At 42.0% G+C, this 27,100-nt stretch overlaps 6 non-coding genes across 6 annotated transcripts; 3 read left to right on the top strand and 3 right to left on the bottom strand.

Annotated features, from left to right (window-relative positions):
* Nucleotides 1-4,190: 4,190 nt before the first annotated feature.
* On the top strand, nucleotides 4,191-4,264 carry trnai-aau (transfer RNA isoleucine (anticodon AAU)). The gene has a single exon. It is a non-coding gene; the product is annotated as a tRNA-Ile (tRNA).
* Nucleotides 4,265-4,696: 432 nt separating this feature from the next.
* Nucleotides 4,697-4,769, top strand: trnak-uuu (transfer RNA lysine (anticodon UUU)). Its single transcript has one exon. It is a non-coding gene; the product is annotated as a tRNA-Lys (tRNA).
* Nucleotides 4,770-16,908: 12,139 nt separating this feature from the next.
* trnas-uga (transfer RNA serine (anticodon UGA)) lies at nucleotides 16,909-16,990 on the bottom strand. The gene has a single exon. It is a non-coding gene; the product is annotated as a tRNA-Ser (tRNA).
* A 346-nt stretch (nucleotides 16,991-17,336) lies between these two features.
* trnaw-cca (transfer RNA tryptophan (anticodon CCA)) lies at nucleotides 17,337-17,408 on the bottom strand. The gene has a single exon. It is a non-coding gene; the product is annotated as a tRNA-Trp (tRNA).
* A 678-nt stretch (nucleotides 17,409-18,086) lies between these two features.
* On the top strand, nucleotides 18,087-18,160 carry trnat-ugu (transfer RNA threonine (anticodon UGU)). The gene has a single exon. It is a non-coding gene; the product is annotated as a tRNA-Thr (tRNA).
* Nucleotides 18,161-22,267: 4,107 nt separating this feature from the next.
* Nucleotides 22,268-22,341, bottom strand: trnai-aau (transfer RNA isoleucine (anticodon AAU)). The gene has a single exon. It is a non-coding gene; the product is annotated as a tRNA-Ile (tRNA).
* Nucleotides 22,342-27,100: the final 4,759 nt, after the last annotated feature.

Consider the following 27,100-nt stretch of genomic DNA (forward strand, 5'->3'; position numbering starts at 1 on the left):
AACTCAGCCATTTCCTCACCTGAATCCTCAGTGCGAATCGCAGTGTGCGCCCGTCTGTGCGTGTGCGTGTGTGTGTGTGCGTGTGTGCGTGTGTGTGTGTGTGTGTGTGTGTGTGTGTGTGTGTGTGTGTGTGTGTGTGTGTGTGTGTGTGTGTGTGTGTGTGTGTGTGTGTGTGTGTGTGTGTGTGTGTGTGTGTGTGTGTGTGTGTGTGTGTGTGGCGGCGGGGAGCATTGTTGAGTTTTATGTTTTATGTAAAGCGCTTTGCGTTGCATTTCTTATTTTGTAAGAAAAGGGCTTAACAAATGCAGTTTGATTTGACTCGTCCTTTTTTGCAAGCTGCTACAGCGTTGTCTGATTTTGACGGGGGGGGGGGGGAGCGGAGCAGCGCTGCGCTCTCTGGTATTTGAGACTCAACGTACTTCGGTGGTAATTCATTTCAAATCGATGGTACATGTAAATAACTTCAGTCTTGTCCAGCGAACCATCTGGCATCTTTTTGAAAGTGAACTTGCTGTTCAAAAGTCGCTTTTCATTCTCCATCTTTCAGTTCACCAAACTTTTCCTCGAACTACGGGTGCCGTCAAGCGCCTGAAATGATATGCACCTTTTTATTTTTTTTTTTAATCGTGTGCGTTAAAAAAAATTGTCGGCGTTAAGAGAACGTTAAGTTAACGTGTCGTTAACGCACTAACTTGGACAGTCCTAATAAATATATATATATATATATATATATATATATATATATATATATATATATATATATATATATATATATATATATATATATATATATATATATATATGGATATGGACGGACAGAGAGATTCACGCATTTCCACGTACATGTACACCCACATGTCCAGTCCACCCCACCATCCCCTCACCCAGCGCAGAATGAGGAAGTCAGCCGTCCCGATCGGCCAGCACAATACAAATGATGAGAAAAGATATGAGAAATATTTTACTCTACCGAGAGTGACAAAATGTTTTTATGACCATTTTAACTGCGTTGTATGTTTTACACAAAGGTGAGACAGCCTGATAGACATTAGTTTAGTTCTGTTCTCATACGAAAGGTATTATTCTGTTAAATACTGTTTTAAATTAGCCTTTTCTTCTTTGTAATATTTGTTTTTTTTTTTTTTTGTTTAAAGTGAAATGTTTACTTTTCGGTTACGTTTCCCACAGTTTTTGTCTTTGTTCTGCATTTAAAAATGAATTTAAATAAATCAGTTCTTAACTTTGTTGTCTGGATTTTCACCAAGATTAATTGTGGACATAACAGACATTTATTCTTGATGACTTACGTCTGGGGTGCAATCAGGGATGAAAGTAGATTAAGGTTATTGCTGGTACTACGACCCCAACCTTCATGGCTTGTTCTCCTCCCACCACCAGCTTCTTCATCCCTGAACATGCATTAAATTTTTTTAACGCCTGTATGGTGTAGAAATTAGAAACACAACACTGTGTAGGCCTATAGCAAATGATTTATTTAAATGGTGTAAATAAAGGCCAGTCCGGACCAAGGATTGTCACAGAATAATTTGTAAATGTTGACAAAACTTTCAAAATCATAAGAATTTGTTTTGTTTAAAATTAGAAGAAACACAGTTAAATTCATCAGCAGCTGAGCAGATAACAAGTCTATGTACATTTAATTTTCTGTTTACAGTAGATGATGGGAGTGGAACTCTGTACAAGCCCTCTGGGCTTCGTTCCCTCCTTGCACTATTTTTTAAATTGTGCTAAATAAATAAATACAAATACAAGTCTCTGTCTTTTCAGAACATTGGGCACATAAATGAAAAAAGAGTAAAAGATGAGCAAAATGTCTCTTACAATGTGTGCATTGAAATGGAAAATAACTTCTTAAGCATTTTTTTCATCAAAGCAAAACAATTAAAACATAAAAAAAAAAGTTACTTCAACATTTTTGACACTTTTTTTTCCTGAAACGAGGAATGAAAACTAATCACAAATATCATATTTGTGATTATTTGGCGTGTGATTATGTGTCAGCCAACCAAAAAAATCTTTGGAATTTTGGTGGAATCATTTATTTTTTGTCCTTGTCCGTCGGTGCAAATGACATAAATAAAGTGCGTGGTTTGGTCGTGAAAAAATAAAAAAGTAACGTTACATGAACAATAAATCAAATGGTCCCTTCCATGCAGTGTGTGTGTTTAAGAAGTAAAGACTGTAATACGCAATTCACAAAAGGACAAATAGTGGGGTTTTACTAATATTTATATCGTACAAATATCTTAAAAATTACGAAAAAAACACGAAAAAACAGGTCAGGACTCAGTCAGATTATATCGCTATGTTCGTCTCTCGTCACTCAGTCAGTCAAAAAAGGCGGAGCTGAGTCATGGCTGAGCGTCGCCGTCTTTGGTGTGAGAGATCGAGGGTTCGAGACCTGCTGTATACAAAGATTATTGTCAGCAATTTGTGTGTTTTTTTTCCCGGTACTGCGTACCAGCACAGAATCTTTCGGATCGCTTACTTTCACCCCTGGGTGCAATCCAATATTATGACATAGAATTTTTAATCTTGGATTTTTGACACCATTGTGTCAATTATTTTATCACTTACACAGGCTATCAATTCATTTTGAATCGTTTTACCCACGTATGTGATGTGCTCTGCTCCACTGTCAATGCGTCTCATATGATTTCTCAACACAGGATCAAATTAAGCTAGCAGTTCAACTTATTTAAGAAAGTTCCCATCGTTGGCCTTGTGTCAAACGATCCCCTCAGAGCCAAGTTCCTTAATGCCAGTGAGTGGATAATACTGACTACATCTCTATAATGTGAGAATATCTCTCATTTCACCATGTTACAATGACCTCCAGATTTTAATTCGGATTGAGGGGATGTTGACCCAATCCCACTGTCCATCAGCTGCCTGTTTTAAGGACTTTTTGGAGAATAGTTTTTAGCATAAGCAGTACACTGCATCTTTACTTGAATAAGTCATCCAGCTAAACCACACTTTTTCTCCATTGACTAATTGTCTGAGGGTATAATGATAATGGAAACTTCAGCCATTTTTGGGGGATGAAGATTGGTCCTTAGTAGGCAGTTAAGGATCACCTGCTCTGCCCTGACTGAATCTGAGAGAAAGGAAGGCAGGCGCACCCGCCCCTACGAAAGCGGCCCTCCAGGACCAAAGTAGCGCCCCGCCGCACGGGCAGTGAGGGGTACCGGAGACGGGCCCGGAGAGAGGGAACCCCCCAACAGGGCGACACTCGCGCGGGCCCGACAACGGAGGGCCCCAGATCCCATTCATCCATCCAATTTCTATAATAATAATAATAATAATAATAATAATATAGTATACTTTCCTTCCTACCTTGCCTCCCCCTGTTATTTTACAAAGCTCACAGACTCTGTACAGTTTTTTTTTACTGTTAGTGCAAATAATTTCGTTTCTATCTCCATCAGGAGCTCTTCTCTGCACTCCGACATCTTGTTTGTAGCGTTTTTTTTAACTGTCAACACTGGGAAAAAAACAACAAAATGAGACGTGTACCTGGTACCTTAAGGTAGCGCTTCCTCAGTTAGCTTTCTCTCATACGTGTCCGGCGTTACAGCGTTTTTCTCCCGAGTTAGAAAAGTCTTTCGCCGTGACACAATGTCCATTAATCATCTCGGTGGGACCTCCAAATTGTTACAGCACTCACTGGGACGACTTGGTGCATAAGACGTGGACTTCCAGGTCCCTGACCTGGAAGAGGGTCAAGTTCAGCCGAAGCTTCGTCCCCTCTGCTATAACAGAACTAAATAGATTGCGTCGCTAAATGTGTGTTCCTGTTTAATGTGTATGGGTGGGTGATGTAATGTATGTATTTATGTATCTTGAGGTTGTGTGTGGCGTACGGGGGTGAAAACAAGTTTCCTTGCAAAGGACAAATAAAGCTGAATCTGAATCTGAATCTTTATTTCAGCGGCAGACAGGGTAAAGCCATACGGTTGCTCTGAGGCATTCAGTACATTTCTCTGCTTTTTTCTCACAACTCTAAAAACCAACAAAGAACAAGGGCTTCTTCTCTGGTGCTAACCAGCACTATCATGTTAGTGACCCAGTTGCTCTGCTGGCGTTATCTAACAGGTGATAAACAAGGCCTGGATCTCTACATACACATACCTAGATATATACGAAAAAGAACCATGTCCCATGAAGGCCGGTTAGCTCAGAAGGTCAGAGCGTGGTGCTAATAACGCCAAGGTCATGGGTTCAATCCCCATACTGGCCAAACTGGTTACCAGTTAAACTCTGGGGATCTTACAAAGTTTCAGATTTTAGAGATTGTATGTTTCATTGTTAACTTTATGTGGACCAATAATTATTCACATCTGCAGGATCACCTGCCTTGAAGAAAGGAAGAAAGGAAGAAATAAAGATTACTTTTAAACATAACAAATTTAATAAGTTTAGAAAGCGAGGGGAAGTTTATTTGTAATAGACATCCCATGTACAATTCAAGGTGCTTTACATAAAAACATTTGAAAAATGAGGATAGAAATATGTGTCAGTGATAAAAAATTATCCAACAATAAAAAAGGCTCTAGATGCTCTGGTTCTCCAGGTTCTCTGACAGGTTGTTGTGGCCGAGTGGTAAAGGCTTTCGATTGCTTTATATTTGTAAAAATATGAAGAAAAGAAGAAACAAAATGTTCAGACTGTAACCTGAGTAGCTCAGCTGGTAGAGCATCAGACTTTTAATCTGAGGGTCCAGGTTTCAAGTCCCTGTTCAGGTGGATAAACTGCTGACCACAATTTCTAACTCTTAAGAAACAACCGGATTATTTTCAATGTCCATCTCAAGCTTTTAAATAAAAAACAAAGGGTGAAATACAGAGACAAAGCTCTCTCGGTAGCTCAGATGTCGAGCATCAGACTCTTAATCCAATCGACCTGTAATTTTCCAAACTATAACGTAACAATGTTAATGGCAGCAAAGTGGGACGTGTTCACTCTGAGCCACATGTAGATGGTATCAGTGCCAGGACTGAGTGTGTGAGGGACTACATCACCTTCTGTGTGGAAAACATAATCTCCACCACAACACAAAGGTGTTTACCCGACAATAAACCCTGGATCACCAGTGATCTGAAAGAAATCCTCAAACAGAAGAAAAGAGCCTTCAGGGAGGGAGACAGAAGATTATTGAGGACAGGACAAAAACTACTGAAAGTCAAGATTAAAGATAACAAGGAGGAAGCTGGAAAACAAGCTGCACCATAACAACATGAGAGATGTGTGATCAGGGATGAAGAAGAGCAGGCTTAAACAGAGGAGAAAGTGGATACATTTTTCCACAAAGCCTGTGGTTTTTATCATTACAGGAGTGATACTTAATTGTGAGTTTAAAGGCTCTGCTGGGATTTGAACCCAGGATCTCCTGTTTACAAGACCTTTAATAACTCACCAACATGTTCAAACTGAAGAGAAGCCGTACAGATGTGATCAGTGTCAGGTAGCTTTTACCACATCACTTGCTTTAATAACTCACCAACGTGTTCACAGTGGAGAGAAGCCGTACAGATGTGATCAGTATGGGGTAGCTTTTACCACATCAGTTGCTTTGATAACTCACCAACGTATTCACAGTGGAGAGAAGCCGTACAGATGTGATCAGTGTGGGGTAGCTTTTACCACATCAGTTGCTTTAATAACTCACCAAGGTGTTCACACTGGAGAGAAGCTGTACAGATGTGATCAGTATGGGGTAGCTTTTACTGAATCGGGTACTCTAAGATGTCACCAACATGTTCACACTCGAGAGAAGCCGTACAAATGTGATCAGAGTGGGGCAACTTTTGCCAGATCAGATGGTTTACAAAGTCACCAACATGTTCAAACTGGAGAGAAGCCGTACAGATGTGATCAGTGTCAGGTAGCTTTTACCACATCAGTTGCTTTAATAACTCACCAACGTGTTCACACTGGAAAGAAGCCATACAGATGTGATCAGTGTGGGGTAGCTTTTATCACATCAAGTGCTTTAATAACTCACTAGCCATACAGATGTGATCAGTGTGGAGTAGGGGGTAGCTTTTACCACATCAGTTGCTTTAATGACTCACCAACATGTTCACACTGGAGAGAAGCCGTACAAATGTGATCAGAATGGGGATAATTTTGCCAGATCAGATGGTTTACAAAGTCACCAACGTGTTCACACTGGAGAGAAGCCGTACAAATGTGATCATTGTGGGGTAGCTTTTATCACATCAGGTCCTTTAATATCTCACCAACGAGTTCACACTGAAGAGAAGCCATACAGATGTGATCAGTGTGGGGTAGCTTTTACCACATCAGTTGCTTTAAAAACTCACCGTGTTCACAGTGGAGAGAAGCCGTACAGATGTGATCAGTATAGGGTAGCTTTTATCACATCAGGTTCCTTAATAATTCACCAACGTGTTCACAGTGGAGAGAAGCCGTACAGATGTGATCAGTATGGGGTAGCTTTTATCACATCAAGTGCTTTAATAACTCACCAGCTATACAGATGTGATCAGTGTGGAGTAGGGGGTAGCTTTTACCACATCAGTTGCTTTAATGACTCACCAACATGTTCACACTGGAGAGAAGCCGTACAAATGTGATCAGAATGGGGATAATTTTGCCAGATCAGATGGTTTACAAAGTCACCAACGTGTTCACACTGGAGAGAAGCCGTACAGATGTGATCAGTGTGGGGTAGCTTTTACCACATCAGGTCCTTTAAAAACTCACCGTGTTCACAGTGGAGAGAAGCCGTACAGATGTGATCAGTATGGGGTAGCTTTTATCACATCAGGTTCCTTAATAATTCACCAACGTGTTCACAGTGGAGATAAGCCGTACAGATGTGATCAGATTGGGACAGCTTCTACTGAAGCGGGTCATTTAAAGGAGCATGAGGCTCCTTTAAATGCACAAATTAATTTTGTTGTAGTTCCAAAGCTGACCAAAAGCCAGTCATGCTCCATTAAGCTACACGTCCAACTTTAAAGGAAAAAAAGAAACATATTAACTGCCTGCTATAAAAAAAGGGAACTGATAGTTTTTTCTCAATCGTTTTTTTTTTACACCCATGACATCTCTGTGGTGGATAATTTTTTTTATTCTAACACAACAGGACAACTTATATAAAGCCATACATGTATTTCTTATATGATTGATTTGAAGGTAACTTCAAAGCCAATGTTCAAAGATGTTGTGCCACAGAGGGGTGCTGGTTCAGTTATCGAAGAGTAATTAATGATCGTCGGAGGACAATCCTTAAAGGAGCTTGATGCAAGAATAAGAAATGAGACTCATTAGCGCCACAACAGTCGTCGGGGTTACTGCAGCCAACAGCGAAGCCGGCAGGGGAGAACTCACATGCAGCGTCATTTGACGTCACATCCGCAGGACAGCGCGGGAAATTCCGGTCCGGAAATGCAGCGCATTTTGCAGCACACAGCCTGTTCAAGGCAACTGAGAGATATGCTCATTCTTTTTGGTTTGGAACGCTTCATTGACATTATTACTAGAAAGCTTTTTTCATAAATCCTGCCTCAAGCTCCTTTAATAATTAATAAAGTAGATTATCAAATTGAAATTGTGTAAAATAAGCCCAAACAACTTCTCTCATTCAAATTAATCAGAATGTATTTACACAAGTGGAGAAGAGGAGGAAGGAGAAGAAGGTAAAACAACACTTCTGATAAATTCTATTGGCTAAACTACCCAAAAACAACAACTAACTAATCATGAACACAAAACTTATTACATGTGTTAGATTACATGTGTGTGTGTGTGTGTGTGTGTGTGTGTGTGTGTGTGTGTGTGTGTGTGTGTGTGTGTGTGTGTGTGTGTGTGTGTGTGTGTGTGTGTGTGTGTGTGTGTGTGTGTCACATGACTCAAACAAGCTTGGGGGTTTATGACCAAGATAAGAGTGTGTGTGTGAGTTAGTAGGAGAGGAGTAGAGGAGAAAACAATAAAGTAAATAAACACACTTAAACTAACAACATGGTTGTGACGGGGTCAGCGATCCAGCTCACAACGTGAAACTAAGCTTGTGTTAACTAAGTTTCTCTGCCCAGACACAAAACAGCCCTTAAGTGGATCCTTGTAAATGAAGAAAAGGTGATTTGGTCTGGCAGGTCAGCGTTCCTTGATGAACAGCCGGGTGATTACGCTCAGCAGGGGATCCTGATTAAGAGCGGCTCTCACTCTCTCCCGTTATCCGTGCTGTGGATGAGGGTTCTGCAGCGTGGGCACAGCAGCAGGGTCCCTGGTTCGGCTCCTCTTGAGGCTAGGAACACTCGTGGGCCACCAGTTGCAGCGCTCCAGACAAGACGCTTCTTCGGTCAACGATCCTGGAGGGGCCAGCTCGTGGCTAGTCGCCCTTCATGCTAAAGTGGTAGTTGGGCCTTAAAGCTAATCCAAAGCCTCAACTCTTCACATACTCACACAGTCGTATAATTCACGTAGGACTGTGGCCCAACACCAGGAATGTGCACCTTCCAGGGTCCTACATGCAGGGAGAGTGCACTGTTCCTGGGTAAGTTTCCTGGCTTTGGGCCTCTTATATGTGGAAATGCAAAAGTTGACCAAGCTACCGCTGAAGTCATAGTGGCCTAGTGGACAAGGAACTGGCCTCCTAAAACAGGAATTGTGGGGCCAAGTCCCACCTAGGATGTTTGAACATGTAGTGAATCACTGCAAAACTAAGCTGAAAGGTCATATTCACGCTGGAACTCAAAATCTCTATACCAAGCTGTTCAGAGAGGTCTGATTAGGCACGCCCTTCCAGGTAACCAATTTTATGATAATTCAGTGTATCCTTATAAACTTTGTTATTCATGTAGGTGATCTGAAAGAAACCCTAAATCCTCACTGTTACTTTTGAATCAGGTCGAACATTTCTGATTGAATGGACAACCCTCTTTTAAATGTTGTTAAATGAAATGTTGTAGGACACATATCCCACTTTCTTCTGACTTCTGAAACTAGCTTAGTGTACAATGTTTCCTCTAGTATTCATTTTATCTGAACACCAGTGCGGTGATGAGATCTGTGAGAACAGTTTTGAATCTTTAGTGATCAGGAACATGTCTCTCCAGAACCTCATTTGGATGTTTCAGCATCTTCTGCTGCAAGGCCAGATTGGCTTCCAGCACCTGGCGTCTCATGTACAAAGAGTGCATGGATTTAATTGTGAATCCTTGCATGGAATAAAATTAGCTCATGATCCAGTCTTCATCCTGGACCAGCAGAGTGGTCCCTAAAGACTCCGTACTGCATCCTGCCATCAGCAGTGTCCTCTAACAGAGCCAAGGCTGACAGTGTGATTTGCGGTATACATTGTTTTGCACCAACCTTTAGTTTTATGTTCAGACCATTTGGTTAATTGTGAAATTGTTGCATTTCGACTCCTGTGTAACTTATTTAGTGATGTGGGGACTGTCATGCCCTTCATGTGCGGTAGTCACGTCATTTAATTCACATATGTGCGTGGTGTGAAACTATCAAACAATGAACACGGCGTCAAAGAGCAGCGGTAGCGTTAACAAAGCGCTGGTTTTAAAAACTCAAACTAAATTAAGTTTTCTTTTGAAAAAATGCTGAAAAAAGGGTCACTAAGAGCCGGGGACACTGCGCTTCTTTCCCCCGCCCGCCCCCGCTGCCCTCGTGAACAAAACAAACATGTCGAAGCGGCCGCCTGAGAAACCAGTGCAGAAAATACAGAACCACGAGTTACCCCGTACAGACGGCGGGCTGAGCAGGACTGTTAATGCTGGAAATTACTTGCTGTTTGAGCCTGTGTTTATGCTGCCATGTGCGTTAATCTCCGCTCACAGACAACCACCTGCATTGTAAATGGACCTCACTCGCGCAGCACGCGAGGAGAGCGCGTCATACTGTAATACAAAATTATGATTATTACACCTACAGACGTCGCCGTTAAAGTAAATTATCTTTTTTCGCATGTATCTTTTCGTGTCCAGTCAACTGTGTGCGGGCAAAACTTGCAGATCATTGAATGGCCAAACACGTTACACACGGACAAGTACACACTCATACACACTCATACACACACATACACATTCAGACACACTCAGACACACCCCCACCCGTGCAAAACCAGTGTTCAGTGTTTTGTATATTTCAGCTTAAATTTCAAAATGTTATATAAGTTCAATGAAGTTCATACCTTGTTCATAGCTTGTTTGTTTGTTTGTTTGTTTGTTTTCTTCTGGTATTGGACACACAGTTTGTCATGACATACCTGAAAAATCCCTGATGCTTCATGTCCAGCTGTTGTGCAACTCATAGGTAGCTTGGCTGTCCAGTTATCAAGGCTAATGATAATTCTATTAAAGAATTATTAATAATTAATAAAGTTGACTATTTATCAAATTGTATTATCAAAAATGATAATTCTCGTAGGGGCACCACCGCCGGGGCCTTACTTCCGGTGGGATTCGATAACTAACAGCAGAAAATCAGTCTCATTATGATTTGAATTATCCTGCAGAACAGCAAATCTTACAGAATAACAGTGAAGGCGTGATATCCGAACACTAGGCTCTGCTTAAACAAATCAATTTGTGACCAAATCTTGCATGAAATAACACAACCACTCATAAAGAAATCAATCAGAATTTATTTACATACGGGTATCAAAAGAGATGTAAATAAGTACCCGAATAAATCTGATGGCACACGACATTATTATAAAACCATTAACTAATAAGAAAAACAACAATCAATAAAATGAAACATAAACGTTAAATGCATGGAATGAAAAAAAAGGAAATCAAGCAATAACAACGAAGATACAGAACATCTACAGTTCAAACGTGGCTCCTGTGGTCTTTTAAAGATGGGCGCGCCCTCTGGGCCACGTGCAATCGGACCGGATGGCGAACGCAGCATTTAAAACGTGCCTACGGCAGAAAACAACGACTACCAAATAATCAAACATGATAATGATAACAATGATGATGTAATCTCAACTCTGAACACAGATTTAGCTCTGTAACACGTTCTTAAGTTACTGATAAACAGAGATCCCGACTTCACACAGTTCTGAACCGTTCTTAGTCCTACTGATCTACCGTTCCCGGGCTCACGTTTCCTCGGGGATCCGGATCGGATGCCTGCGGGTTCTGTGACTGGGCCGCCCCTTCCCCTGAAACGGATTAGACAGCGGCGGGGCCGCCTCGTGCCGGGCCGTGGTTCCGGACCAAACTGAGGCTCACACGCATTCCTAGGCGCGGCGGGGGGACCGGTCTCTCCTTGCCGTGCTTCCCTCTCTGCGCCGGTCGCCGACGCGCGGCCGTCCGGGCCCCGGGAGAGCTCACGCCGGGCGAGACGCCGGCCGTCCGTCCCCGATCCCTGCGCCGGTTCGCAGACAGGGGCTCGGAGCGGGAAGGCGGGGTTCAGTCTGAGTCGCAGCTGTGTCCCGATCTGGTTGCCGGGAGCGCGTGGGCGTCGGAAGCTTGGATCTGTGAACTTAGAGGACAGAGTTAGTGGAAGCCGGAGGCTCCCCGGGGGACCGCCGCTTCAACGACCGGACCCCGCAGGGCCCGGTCCGAGCAGGCCTCCTGCCTCCCCCCAGCCCGGGGGGAGAGAGAGGTGGGATCTTTTGGCCTGGGGCCGAAGATCCAGCGCCGATGAGATGAAGTTGAGAAGAGAGGAGAAAAGGGGGCCGGAGCTCCGCAGGCCCGGTCCGTTGCGGGCCTTCCGCCTCCCCCCAGCCGGGGGGAGAGAAGGGAGATGGGATCCTTTGGTCCTGCTGCTCAGGAAGAGAGGTTGATCGGAAGAGAGAGAAAAGGAGCAGCGGCAGGGGTTTTGATCCTACGCGCGCTGCGGTGACGTCATCGGTGCCTCATTGCGATTGGATGCGCGCGCTTGTAGGCGCCACCCCCCCCCCGCAAGGCATGCTGGGGGTGGTAGTTCAGGCAACGGCGCCATTTTATGAGGCACATTAAAGCGGAAAAGGGGGGTTCAAAGAAGCAGTACCATTTTGAGGTCTGGTTTTGCGCTCCGCTGCATCCGGCTCCCCCCCAGGGGGTGTCGCAAAACCCCAAGGAAGTCTGTTTTCCCTGGCAGAAACCCTGCTGGGTCCTTGTTTTGATCTCCGGCCATGCAGTGGGAGTCGTAAACGGACTATCTCGACCCAGGCCGAGATAACCAGGAGTTAGCAGCAGGGGGTCGCAGGACTTCAGGAAGAAGGGGCAAAGTCTGGTTTTACAGGTCCTCATAATCACAAAATGTTCATACATTTTATAAGTGTCCACATGATCACTGGGTGCGGCCCAACAATCCCCCCTTCGAATCGAAAACCGGAATGCAGGGTCTGGTTGTCGAATCTAACAATGGTGCACCAGTCCATGTGGTCATAAACTCTGGTTGGGGGCGTGAGGCTAGCCTGGTTAGTCCACTAGGCGAGCAATGCACAAAAATATGAAAAGAAAAACATATTCAAAGCAATAACATCATTCATTTACCTAACACAGTGATATCACTCTTAAAGTGCGGTAGATGAAAGATAAAAGGAGGGGTTAGTTAGGTTTCAGGATGTACACTGTACCTAAAATCAAAAGCCAACAATTTAACCACTCTTTGATTAATTGCTAGGCGACAAAAACACACATTAACTTATGTTTGGCTGTGGAAGCCTGAAAGTTGTGTGTAGGCGTGAATTTTTCTTTAACGCCACAAGGTATCCTACCCCCCTTTCCAGGTGTGGAGCGGACTTCCACTTCTGGGTCAGAAAAATTGTGAGGGGGCCGCTGCATACAAGGTAATGCAGCTGTTCAGTGTTCTTTGGCTAAAAAAGGTCAAACGTGGGACCCCCCTCGCTCTAAGGTACGGCGTCTGCGCCTTGGTTGTTCTTCTCTGGTTTACTTTAAGAAAACGCTGAGCTGCTTCTTCAGCGTCAGTAACAGTGAAAACTGGGAAGGGCCGCAGCTCCTTTCGGGTAATTCATTTATCGGCTTACTCATAGTGGCGTCTGACCAGGGGGCTCAGGGGATGAGATGACCGGGCTCGCCACCTTTTTGGGTCCAGCCTAAGAACAGACTTGCCTGTCGGTCCATCTCCATCAGCCTGGTCACCTCTGCTGGTTCTCTGTCCACTGCGATGAGCTCTCTGCCATTAATAACCACACCTCAGCTCACGGTCCAGGCCCCAGCGCTTCGCTTGGGATTCTGGCAAGAGATTACACTTATTAACGAAGTCAGCTCACGTTATCACCCAGATTAGAAGAAATTAAACCGATAACAAACCCTGAGAGACTGGGGTATTGGTTATAACCTTAGAAGCAAGACCCAACTGAAAGGAATTAATAAAGTGAATTAAAAGGGAGGAATCTTTAAATAACTTTAAATTAAAGATTCAACTTAAAACACAGTAGAGATTAATCTGAGAAGATTAATAACTCACATGGGGTAATCAGCAAAAGTTCAATTAATAGAATTAAAGAACTTAAGTCAACCATCACCTTCAGTTAAGTATGGTTGCAAAAGGGGATTAATCAGAGATTAATAAAATAGTGATCCCTCAATAAAAATTCAGATTAATAAAAATCAGGAATTTACAGCGAGCCAACCATTAGTTTCCATGGAACCTGGTTGCAAGAGGAAATTACTCAAACAGATTCACAAACATTGAGTGATAGAAAAAGTTCAGGTTAATAAAATTAACAGAACTTAAAGCAAACCCAACCATTACCTTCAGTGAAGCAAGGTTGCAGAGGAAATCAATCACAAGATTAATAATCGTGTGATGAAAAATAAAAGTTCAAATTAATAAAATTAAAGAACTTAACAAAGCAATCACCCTTTAGTGAGGCGAGGTTGCCATTAGAACAGGGATGTTTTAAAATAACCGTAGGAATCAGATAATGAGAGGGGAATAAAAATAAAAATATGTTCTTTCCCGATCAAATTAATGTTCTGTTATTTCATACAAAACTTGGTCACAGATGTTTCTATTGAGAGCCTCACACGGGGCACCATTTATGTTGTGCAACTCATAGGTAGCTTGGCTGTCCAGTTATCAAGGCTAATGATAATTCTATTAAAGAATTATTAATAATTAATAAAGTTGACTATTTATCAAATTGTATTATCAAAAATGATAATTCTCGTAGGGGCACCACCGCCGGGGCCTTACTTCCGGTGGGATTCGATAACTAACAGCAGAAAATCAGTCTCATTATGATTTGAATTATCCTGCAGAACAGCAAATCTTACAGAATAACAGTGAAGGCGTGATATCCGAACACTAGGCTCTGCTTAAACAAATCAATTTGTGACCAAATCTTGCATGAAATAACACAACCACTCATAAAGAAATCAATCAGAATTTATTTACATACGGGTATCAAAAGAGATGTAAATAAGTACCCGAATAAATCTGATGGCACACGACATTATTATAAAACCATTAACTAATAAGAAAAACAACAATCAATAAAATGAAACATAAACGTTAAATGCATGGAATGAAAAAAAAGGAAATCAAGCAATAACAACGAAGATACAGAACATCTACAGTTCAAACGTGGCTCCTGTGGTCTTTTAAAGATGGGCGCGCCCTCTGGGCCACGTGCAATCGGACCGGATGGCGAACGCAGCATTTAAAACGTGCCTACGGCAGAAAACAACGACTACCAAATAATCAAACATGATAATGATAACAATGATGATGTAATCTCAACTCTGAACACAGATTTAGCTCTGTAACACGTTCTTAAGTTACTGATAAACAGAGATCCCGACTTCACACAGTTCTGAACCGTTCTTAGTCCTACTGATCTACCGTTCCGGGGCTCACGTTTCCTCGGGGATCCGGATCGGATGCCTGCGGGTTCTGTGACTGGGCCGCCCCTTCCCCTGAAACGGATTAGACAGCGGCGGGGCCGCCTCGTGCCGGGCCGTGGTTCCGGACCAAACGGAGGCTCACACGCATTCCTAGGCGCGGCGGGGGGACCGGTCTCTCCTTGCCGTGCTTCCCTCTCTGCGCCGGTCGCCGACGCGCGGCCGTCCGGGCCCCGGGAGAGCTCACGCCGGGCGAGACGCCGGCCGTCCGTCCCCGATCCCTGCGCCGGTTCGCAGACAGGGGCTCGGAGCGGGAAGGCGGGGTTCAGTCTGAGTCGCAGCTGTGTCCCGATCTGGTTGCCGGGAGCGCGTGGGCGTCGGAAGCTTGGATCTGTGAACTTAGAGGACAGAGTTAGTGGAAGCCGGAGGCTCCCCGGGGGACCGCCGCTTCAACGACCGGACCCCGCAGGGCCCGGTCCGAGCAGGCCTCCTGCCTCCCCCCAGCCCGGGGGGAGAGAGAGGTGGGATCTTTTGGCCTGGGGCCGAAGATCCAGCGCCGATGAGATGAAGTTGAGAAGAGAGGAGAAAAGGGGGCCGGAGCTCCGCAGGCCCGGTCCGTTGCGGGCCTTCCGCCTCCCCCCAGCCGGGGGGAGAGAAGGGAGATGGGATCCTTTGGTCCTGCTGCTCAGGAAGAGAGGTTGATCGGAAGAGAGAGAAAAGGAGCAGCGGCAGGGGTTTTGATCCTACGCGCGCTGCGGTGACGTCATCGGTGCCTCATTGCGATTGGATGCGCGCGCTTGTAGGCGCCACCCCCCCCCCGCAAGGCATGCTGGGGGTGGTAGTTCAGGCAACGGCGCCATTTTATGAGGCACATTAAAGCGGAAAAGGGGGGTTCAAAGAAGCAGTACCATTTTGAGGTCTGGTTTTGCGCTCCGCTGCATCCGGCTCCCCCCCAGGGGGTGTCGCAAAACCCCAAGGAAGTCTGTTTTCCCTGGCAGAAACCCTGCTGGGTCCTTGTTTTGATCTCCGGCCATGCAGTGGGAGTCGTAAACGGACTATCTCGACCCAGGCCGAGATAACCAGGAGTTAGCAGCAGGGGGTCGCAGGACTTCAGGAAGAAGGGGCAAAGTCTGGTTTTACAGGTCCTCATAATCACAAAATGTTCATACATTTTATAAGTGTCCACATGATCACTGGGTGCGGCCCAACACAGCTGTGTGTCTGGTGACAGAATAAATTAGACAAGCTAAAATGATTTGTTTACTGCATGAGCTGTTGATATTTCCTTCTTTTTTGCACTTTAAATGGATATTGAAAGACCCATTTGAGTTATTTATTTTTTAGTTATTTCACAATAATTTTTGTGAAATTATTATTTCACTAGTTATTTTACAGTCGTATAATTCAGGCAATAGCTCAAAAAGCCTTTTTAATAACACTAACCCACATTAATATCGGATCGGATCGAATCAAATGGTGATAGAAAGCAGAAAACAGAAGGGCTAATACAGCATTTAACTTTTTTACTTCAAACCTTTGGGAAACGACTGCACGGCAAAAAAGGGGCCATTCTTAAAGTGTGGTGCAGCGCATAGATGGTGGGGGAATAGGAACAGGCCTGAAAAAAATTTTTTCAGTCAAAAATATTTTTTTATGCTTTAATCCCTGAATTCATTAATCTATTATGAAATACGTATTACTAATACACTAAAATGTAGTAGAAATGTAAAAATTTGGTTAGCGTGTCAATAAACGATGTGCACTCCTAAAATGTCTGATTGTGCCCCTAAAAAATTTCAGTTAGGGGCTACTGTGCTCCTAGTGAAAAAAGTTAGTCTGGAGCCCTGCTGAGTGTCACCATAATACAAAACCTCAGAAATGTGCATACGCCAGAATTCATGTGTGCGTGAGGGACCACAACTTTTCACATTCAATCCCTTTTTGAACATCCAACCGTAAGCGTAGAAAGTGGTGCACGTACACTCTTTGTACATGAGGCCCCTGATGGATGAGTTTTGAATCACAGTTTTGTCTGAGGTTAAGACAGACAAGATTTAAAAAGCCTTTTTTTCCCCATTCAAATATCGATCGTTGTTGGCAGGATTTGAACCTGCGCGGGGAATCCCCAATGGATTTCAAGTCCATCACCTTAACCACTCGGCCACAACAACCACTCCTATATGTGTGAATCTGCAGAATCAGACAATTTAGAGACTTTTTAAAACTGGATGATTTTATTTTATCACTTTGACACATATTTTTATCTTAAATGTTGCTATTAAATCACTTTAAATTGTACATGAAATGTGGTATACAAATAAACTTGCCTTGTGTCTCCTGATAAACAAATGAAATTCATTTTTTAAAGATTATCTTTTGTTCCTCTTTTCATCAAGTCAGGTGATTATGCAGACTTGAACAATTCCAGGTGCATATCAAAGTTTTCTGTTGCAGCTAAAGTTTGTCTGGTTGGTGAACTCGTGAGGATGGATAAATAAAAAAACTGAAAGTTCATTATGACCCTGATGTGAGTTGAACACACAACCTTCTGATCTGGAGTCAGACGCGCTACCATTGCGCCACAGAGCCTTTTCTGACACGGTCTGAGGTTGTTTAACTAACACAAATCTAATCATAGAGGGCAAACTAGAGAAACATGATTTGAAGTAGATCAAAGTAAGTGTGTGTGTATATATATGAGAGACAAAATGAAAGAAAATCAGAAAATCACATTGGCTGATTTTTAAAGAATGTATTTGCAAATTATCGGATCAGTCGTCCTGGGGGGTAATTATTCCTGGAAGGAGGTTTAACAAACACTGAGTTAAAGTCTCATCTTGAGGTTACTTGAACCCATGACGACTAAACCCGCTCAGTTGGTTCCAACAAACCGGTTATGAATGAATGAGTTGTGCGTGTTCCCGGTGACTTTATAAAGACATCTATCGAGGGTTGAAAAATGGAGCAGTAAGTTCCTCTTCGATGCGTACGAGGAGGAGAGGGCAGTGATTACAAAAAAAGTAACACTAATTCATCTGCCGATTTGCCGGTCAACAGGGTTTGTATAACAAGCTCAGGTCAGACATGAATGAATGATAATATATATTATGAACAGATGAGATGTGACCATATGATTTACACAGATTTCAATTATAGTGTATACATGGGTGATTGCAGTATTTACATGAGAGTGGAAGTATTTACAGCATTGTGAGAAGAACTTTTGTGTCAACAGGGTTTGTATAACAAGCTGAAGACATCGTTGGATGTTCTGTGGCTTAGTTGGTCAAAGCACCTGTCTTGTAAACAGGAGATCCTGGGTTCAAATCCCAGCAGAGCCTTTAAACTAACAATTAAGTATATCACTCCTGTAATGATAAAAACCACAGGCTTTGTGGAAAAATTTACCCAATTTCTGTGTTTTCCACATGGTTGGATAAAGTCTTCACCTTCTCCTCTGTTTGGGAGGAAACTGTTTGTCAACACAAACACTTACAATGTTTCTCAGTGTAGCAAGTGCTTCTTCTAACATTTCCTAAGCAGTAAAAGCAGACTGAACTCTCATGAAATTTTAACAGGCCTCATTCATATTGAGATGATAATTGTTGCTCATAAGGGAACAGTCGTTGGCTGACCGTCACTGCCAGGGTTCTTGAGAAAGCTGTAATCCAGTCAGGAGTAGGTACGAAGAGAGAGCTGTTCATTCAAATGTCAATGACAGTTGTCATTATCAAACCTCTCCAAGTCTATGGTCTCTTTCTAAGAGGATGTTGTAAAGCAATGGATGACATACAACACGTGTCTAACTGAATATACATGCAAACATGCAACCGTTAATGTAGAAGTTGTTGTATAAGGTGAAGGACAAATGGAGGTAAGTAGCTTGGGATTTTGAAGAAACCATCAACAACAGTTACTTTCCTGACATCATGACTGCTCACCTGCTCATGTGGCTGGTAAACTGTGACGTCTCCTGCAGCGTTGGTGGTTTAGTGGTCAGCATATCTGCTAGCAGTTGACCTCGGTTCAATTCCAGCCCATGCAGCAAACATGAGAGGGAGTTAAGAGTGAAGTTCTCTCTTTTGGGGGAAACTCAGCAGTCATTATGAACATGAGTTCTAACAGTCAACACCTTTGTCTACATGGACAACAATACTCTGATCATAATCAGATAAAAGATGTTTCTCTTTTGCTTGGAGTGGAGATAGCAGCTGGGTTTCAGCTAAACATGCGGTGAAGTAGCAGGAGAATGCTAGAGACAGACAGGTGGGAGGTGGACGGGTCCAGCATCTCCTGGTGCCGGAGGAGACGATGATGGAGCAGTAGAAAAACCATGAATGAGCTGGAAGATGAGACCTCCATCTATCTGGTTCTCCTTCTGCCTGAAGCCTGTTCTTCTTCATCCCTGATCACACATCTCTCACATTGTTCTGCTGCAGCTTGTTCTCCGGCTTCCTCCTCCTTATCTTTAGTCTGGACTTTCACTAGTTTTTGTCCTGACCTCAGTAATCTTCTGTCTCCCTCCCTGAAGGCTCTTTTCTTCTGCTTGAGGATTTCCTTCAGGTCACTGGTGATCCAGGGTTTATTGTCGGGTAAACACCTTTGTGTTGTGGTGGAGATGATGTTTTCCACACAGAAGGTGATGTAGTCACTCACACACTCAGTCCTGGCACTGATATCATCTACATGTGGCTCAGAGTGAACAAGTCCCACTTTGCTGCCATTAACATTGTTCCGTTATTGTTGTGTCAAATACCAAGTTTCATACTCCAAACCAGCAGAGGGCGACCACACACAGTACTGCTGCTCCCAGGAAGTCACTAATTGGGGCCATGTTCACCTGTGCACAGGAAGGCATGGCAGGAAATGTTTGGTCTGGTCTCGGTTAGCTCCATCTCTCTCCTGGTAACAACTCCTGACCACACACCTGATCCATTGAAAGACACAACTGGTAGAAAGAACCAGTTTGAATGTGGATGTGATTGGGTTTTTTAGTTTAGTAAATCCAATGCAATTTAAGTTGACTTAATTTGTTTATGTTAATTTAAGCATGTATAGATTATTGAAAGTAGTCAAACATGATGTTACTTTATGTTTAGTTAATATTGATCATTTGAGAAACTATTGAGTTAAGAAATTAACTTTGAGAAGTTAATTTAAATGTTTGAGTAACACTGAGTGACATATTATTTAGAAATCTTAAAGGAAAAATGCTTACTGATTGTTGTTTAAATTGAGTCTAATTAATGTCTTTTCTGTTTATCTTAAAGGTTATCAACCTACTACTACTACTACTCTTCTTTGTCCCATCCCATTATTTGATTATCCCCATTTAAAACATCAAACTAAACCCATCTTCAAGAAAATAAAAACTTAGGAGTAAGAAGATTTGAGTTGTCCTTTGCATCCTTCTACAATCGATCGAGCAGTTTGTCAAGTTTGGGCAGAGTTGGGCACAGTTATTGTTTGGAAAAATACAGGTCCCATGGATTAAGAGTGTGATGCTCTGAATCCGAACTACCGAGGTCTTGCAAGAGAGCTTTGTCTCTGTATTTCACCCTTTGTTTTTTATTTAATAGCTTGAGATGGACATTGAAAATAATCCGGTTGTTTCTTAAGAGTTAGAAATTGTGGTCAGCAGTTTATCCACCTGAACAGGGACTTGAAACCTGGACCCTCAGATTAAAGGTCTGATGCTCTGAGCTGAGTGTAACCCCTGTTTGCCTAATAAAGTTACATGTGCTAATATTTGGTTTCAGTTTCTGTTCAGTTTGGACTAGTTATCAGAAGTCTAAAGTTAACACTCATGGAGCCCAGGATGGAACAACAACATTGAATACACTCACACAAGTTTTAGTTTCAAAATATATTGTTGGTCAACAACAGAACAATATGACAATATCAATAGAATAAGAAAAATAACAAACTGCGCGCGAAATAAAAGAAAATAAAAAATAGTGTTGTGTTCAGTCTGTATGGTCTTTTCTTTCTTTGTTATGAGCTCAGTGGTTTTATTTCGTTGGGGCCCTTTAATCTTGGTGTGTCTCACTGTCCTACCACACCGCAGGTTTGGGAAGTAGGTTCAGTTGCCCTGCATTCCTCTGTTCCGGCTCGCCATCTGGTTCTCTGGATCCGTTGACCCAACAGGTATCTGGAAGCCGCCTGGTGGCTATCCAGTGCTGGTATCCTCTCTCTCTCTCTCTAGCGTCGACTACTGGTGTCGCTGATGTCCTCTCTTCCGACATCAAGTGTCACCAAATCACATCCTCTCAAAAAACCTGACCTATAGAACAGGTCATATTCATTCATTTCAGTTAAATGAACTTAGTATAGGTCATAAATTCTTAGTCAAGATAAATAAAATAACATAAATATAACCTATGTATGAATTTAAATAAACAAAAGTATTTATTTATAATAATAAAAAAATATATCACTTTTTCTTACAGATCTATTTTTACCAGTGTAAATCCAGTGTAAATCAAATGAAATTTCTCTAACTCAAATTAAACCGTTTTAGCATCAATTCTTTGGGTAAAATGATGAAATAAAGAAATAAAATTAATTTCTCCTTTTTTTTTTCCTCACACGCACACAATACACACACACACGCGGCACACACGCGGCACAGCCGATACACGGTGTTCACAAACCACACACACATTCTCTCGTCCATACATTCACACGGGAGCTTAGCATTTAGCAGCTAAATTAGCACTGGTGGCTAACCCACGTTTGCTCGACGCTAACTCCGTCAAAATGCCCAATAAACTCACCGCCGAGCTTGTATCATCGCCCGTGAACTCTGTGGGTTCTACTCGCGGTGGATTCTGACAATTTCACTCAGTTTTTAACCAGCCGTGACGTCATGACGCACTGCTCTCTGCTCTGCGTGGTGGAGTTAACCCTATAAATGCCAGATATCCCTCTCATACACTCATTCAGACTAAACTGACTTTTACTCTTTTTTTCTTTTAATTATCCTACAGCTTATGAAGCCTGGGCTACATGAGCTACTCAGGTTATTGTCTGAATATTTAGTTTCTTCTTTTCTTCATATTTTTACAAATATAAAGCAATCAAAAGCCTTTACCACTCGACCACCACAACGTGTCAGAGAACCTGCAGAACCAGAGCATCTAGAGCCTTTTTTATTGTTGGATGATAATTCTTTATCACTGACATATTTCTATCCTCATTATTCAAATGTTTTAATGTAAAGCACTTTGAATTGTACATGGAATGTCTATTACAAATAAACTTCCCCTCGCTTTATAAACTTATTACATTCCTTATGTTTAAAAGTCATCTTTATTTCCTCTTTTCGTCAAGGCAGGTGATCCTTCAGACGTGAATAATTCTTGGTCCACGTAAAGACAAGAACGAAACATACGATCTTTAAAATCTGAAACATTGTAAGATCCCCAGAGTTTAACTGGTAACCAGTTTGGCCAGTATGGGGATTGAACCCATGACCTTGGCGTTATTAGCACCACGCTCTGACCTTCTGAGCTAACCGGCCTTCATGGGACATGGTTCTTTTTCATATATATCTAGGTATGTGTACGTAGAGATCCAGGCCTTGATTACAAAACCTTGAGTTACATGTGTAGCGCCTGTTAGATAACGCCAGCAGAGCAACTGTGTCACTAACATGATAGTGCTGGTTAGCACCAGAGAAGAAGCCCTTGTTCTTTGTTGGTTTTTAGAGTTGAGGGAAAAAAGCAGAGAAATGTACTGAATGCCTCAGAGCAACCGTATGGTTTTACCCTGTCTTCCGCTGAAATAAAGTCCACGTCTTATGCACCAAGTCGTCCCAGTGAGTGCTGTAACAATTTGGAGATGATTAATGGACATTATTTCACGGCGAAAGACCTTTCCAACTCTGGAGAAAAACGCTGTAACGCCGGACACGTGTGAGAGCAAGCTAACTGAGGAAGCGCTAGCTTAAGGCAATGGTCCCCAACCTCCGGGGTACAGCCCGGTACCGGGCCGCACAGAAAGAAAAAATAATTTCTGTAGAATCTCCGACTGATGATGGTTGACTCTCAAACTGAGGGTTCACAAAGTTTTTATTTCTTGAATGTACAGTAAATACACTGCAAACACACCATAAGAGCTATAAATAATAAAATAAAATAAAATAGTTAGCCTTTCTACATTCATATAAGTTTAATTTAACTTAAATACAGACCGAGCTGCTCGCTCGGTCGGCAATAAAGCTTCCACAATACATGAGCGACCAAACTCAAGCTGGACATAAATACGGTATAAAATTTGCACAAATCCTCATCAGCAGTGTCAGTTAGGCTCCAATTTAGCATTCCCGACACTCGCTTAGTCTTTCAGACACACTTTCTACTGCTGTTAAACTTTTACCTTTAAAGTCTGAAGCGCTGGATGTTTACAAGGTCTCGGCGAGATACCTTCAAAATAAAAGCACTAAATATTGGTCTCCTTAATATATAACAATAAAATAAAAGCCTGGCTTTAAATAACGTTAATGAGAAAAAAAACATAAAAACACAATTATAGAAATACTGATATTATAGGTAATTTACAATTTCCATTATTTCAATTATTTTTTTCAAAAATTGTTTTATTATTTATTATTATTATTATTATTATTATTATTATTATTATTATTACTATAGCGAAAATACCACAGTTTTTAATGCTGACCTTGTCATTTTATTTAGTTTTTATCAGCTACACCTTTAGATTGGGCCATGAAAATATTGTCAGACATTAAACCGGTCCGCGGTTCAGAAAAGGTTGGGGAACACTGGCTTAAGGTACCAGGTACACGCCTCGTTTGGTTGTTTTTTTCCCAGTGTTTTTAAAAAAACGCTACGAACAAGATGTCGGAGTGCAGAGAAGAGCTCCTGATGGAGATAGAAACTAAATTATTTGCACTAAAAGTAAAAAAAACAAACTGTACAGAGCAGTGGCAGCTGGTGATAAAAACATTTTGGGGGGGGGCATTGGCGAGTGGGGATTAGAGTTAGGATCAGTGTTGTGCTAGTTACTGAAAAATAGTAACTAGTTATTATTAATTACTGCATTAAAAAGTAACTCAGTTAGTAACTCAGTTAATTAAACCAAAACGTAAAGCGTTACTATGAAAAGTAACTTTTTAGTTACTTTAAATAAAAACATAATTTTAAATGCTCCCATTTAATGCCCCCCTAGCCTTCATTTCAGCAGGTTCTGTATGGATTTACATTGTGCATCGTGTTCTGCATTCTGATTGGCTAAACAATCTCCCCGCTTCTTCACTTCCTGTGTCAATAACGTTGGTCGCTTAGCAACAAGATGAGAACGGCCAATGAGCTTCAGCAGCAGCTCAAGAACCTTTGATGAATCGTTCATTACAGTCTCAGATATAATCCATGGTGGCATGTCAGTTTATAAGAATCTTTTTGCCCAGAATGAAAAAAGAGCGTCAACAACGACCCATAACTATTTTCTTCTCTCAAAGAAACACACCTGCACCGCGGCTTTAGAAGAAAAAGACGCTACAGCGCGAGTCAGGATGCAGCGGTAAAGAAGAGCTGTGGAATACGTGCAAAGCGGTGCTGATCTCCGCAATTTGAAGCCTTCTATAATAATTATACAAGGAATTTCACTAACCACGGGTTCTTTTTGTAACGTAACCCCTGTGAAAAACCAGGGATTACTGTAATGACAATATCTCCACGTTGCGAAACTCGCATTTTCTTGGCTCGCCATGACCGTCATGTTTTTGAACGCATGGCCGCTACGTTTCCTCTGGTCTCCGCATGTGGGGAAAAAAAGCTTCACTGTAGCCAGAAAAAACGGAGTAACGCACCGTTTGGTAACGGTAATTGCGTTACTGAATTTAAAAAGTAATGCTTTAGAGTATTAGTTACCACAAAACTAACGGCGTTACTTAGTCCACACTGGTTAAGATTAGGGTTCTTTTCCTCCGGCAAACGCCTGGTGAAATTATTATTTTGTAATGAAACAACCAAATTTAGTTTTTCTGCTGCCATTGTCTCCTGTCTTGTCGTTGTGACTCCGTTTGTAGCGAGTGACAGATGCAGTCGCACGTCTACACTGTCAGGGTGTGACTTTGATTGACAGCTCATGAATCAATCAGATTGGATGAAGAATGACAGAAAACACGCTGATTGGCCACGGAGGAGAGTCTTTGAGTAACCGATTAGAGACCAGCATGAAGTCACATGGAAGAAAAGTTTAAGAACATACAATACACACTCATTTGGCCATTTAAACCTATGTATTTCAGTCTGCACAAAAAACAACTCTGAATAAACCCAGTATGGGATGGGAAGGCTTGAAAAATTAAAAGTCAGACACATTTTATGAGTGCACAGATGTGATAATTACTTTTTTTTATGTAATTTATGTGTACTGTGTCTATATTTTTTCCTGTAATTTTATTGGGGGTGGCGCCCTAGCGCCCCCTATTGACAAGCCACCACTGCTCGTGAGGATGGATAAATAAAAAAAACTGAAAGTTCATAATGTGATGTGAGTTGAACACATAACCTTCTGATCTGGAGTCAGACGCACTACCATTGCACCACAGAGCCTTTTCTGATGTGGTCTGAGGTTGTTTAATTAACACAAATCTAATCATAGAGGGCAAACTAGAGAAACATGATTTGGAAGTAGATCAAAGTATGTGTATTATATATATATATATATATATATATATATATATATATATATATATAAACACATATATAAACAGTGGAGCAAAAAAGTATTTAGTCAGACCACCGGTTGTGCAAGTTCTCCCACTTAATAAGATAAGAAAGGTATAGATATATATGTAATTTTCATCACAGATATATCTCAACCATAAGAGACAAAATGAAAAAAGAAATCAGAAAATCACATTGGCTGATTTTTAAAGAATGTATTTGCAAATTATAGTTTAAAATAAGTATTTGATAAATAACAAAAGTTAATCTCAATACTTGTGTTACTGGTTATCAATACTGATAACCAGTTAAAACAGGGGCCATTAATGCAGGTAACGAGTGGAGGACAGAGGAGCTTCTTAAAGAAGAAATTACCGGTCTGTTAAAGACAGAAATCTTGCTTGTTTTTAGGTGACGAAATACTTGTTTTACCCAGGAATGTATCAATCAATTCAGTAAAAATCCTACAATTTGATTTCTTGGATTCTTTCCCCCCATTCTGTGTCTCATAGTTGAAGGCCTCTCATCTTTTTAAGTGGGAGAACTTGCACAATTGGTGGCTGACTAAATACTTTTTTGCCCCACGGTATGTCCCGCAACATGAGTCTTTCAAAGCAGGTAATCGAAAACCTGCAGCATCCATCTTGCTGTCGGGGAAAATGTGGCAACCAGAGATTATTTGCATGGAATTTAAAACTTTGCACACTGATTTTAAAGAATGTCAGTTTCCGCAGTTCAGAGAGAAGCAAGAGATAAAATATGTCCCTCAGCATGAGCCTCTCAGAGGATGCAGGAGAAAACCTGCAGTATCCATCTTGCTGTGGGCATTTTAGCAATCAGTCTTGTTACGGCCCCCAGCCGTTAGGGCCTGCGATTTAGTGTGTAATTGAATTTACAGCATATTTTGTTTCTGTATTTTTGGGCGAGTGAGCACTCCTTTTTTTGATCCATCTTATTCTTCCCACTGACAGTTCAGATTGACAGGTCCCGCCTCCTGCCGCAGCCATTGGTCCTCCGCAGCTGGGGCAGATGAGACTGGCGAACTGACAACAAGCTGCTGGTCCACCTCAAAAGCAGTTGGTCCACCTCAAAAGCAGCTGGTCCACCTCAAAAGCAGCTGGTCCACCTCAAAAGCAGCACACCTCAGTCAGGTTGGAGGGCTGCTACTGTTCAGTGTGGCAATCCTCCTCGCTGTGTTCTGTGCTTGATAATCTGTGTTAGTCTGCTGTCTGCTTGTGAGCAGTTCTTGCTTGAGTTAGCTGTGTGGTTTTGTAACTGGCTGTAGCCTGTCTTTTATTTTATACCAAAGCAGTAAGGGTAAACCGCCATTTAACTTGATCCCCTTTTTCTCCTGTTTTTGTTAGTTTAGGAAGTTAGGCTCAGAGATTGTAATTTTGTTTGATCTTTTGTTTCGACCCAGGGCTTAGGTAGTCTGGTTGAGAAGGTAGTTTCTTTTGTTTGTTATTTTGGCCTAGGTTTACCCCGAAGAGAAGCTTCATTTTTCGTTTCGTCATTTTGTTTTGGTTGTGCTCACCCAGTTAGCACGGATTTTAACTTTTTTTATTGAAAACCTTGAGCTGTGCAAAA

The sequence above is a fragment of the Cololabis saira genome, chromosome 15 (assembly GCF_033807715.1).
Source record: "Cololabis saira isolate AMF1-May2022 chromosome 15, fColSai1.1, whole genome shotgun sequence".
NCBI lineage: Eukaryota > Metazoa > Chordata > Actinopteri > Beloniformes > Belonidae > Cololabis > Cololabis saira.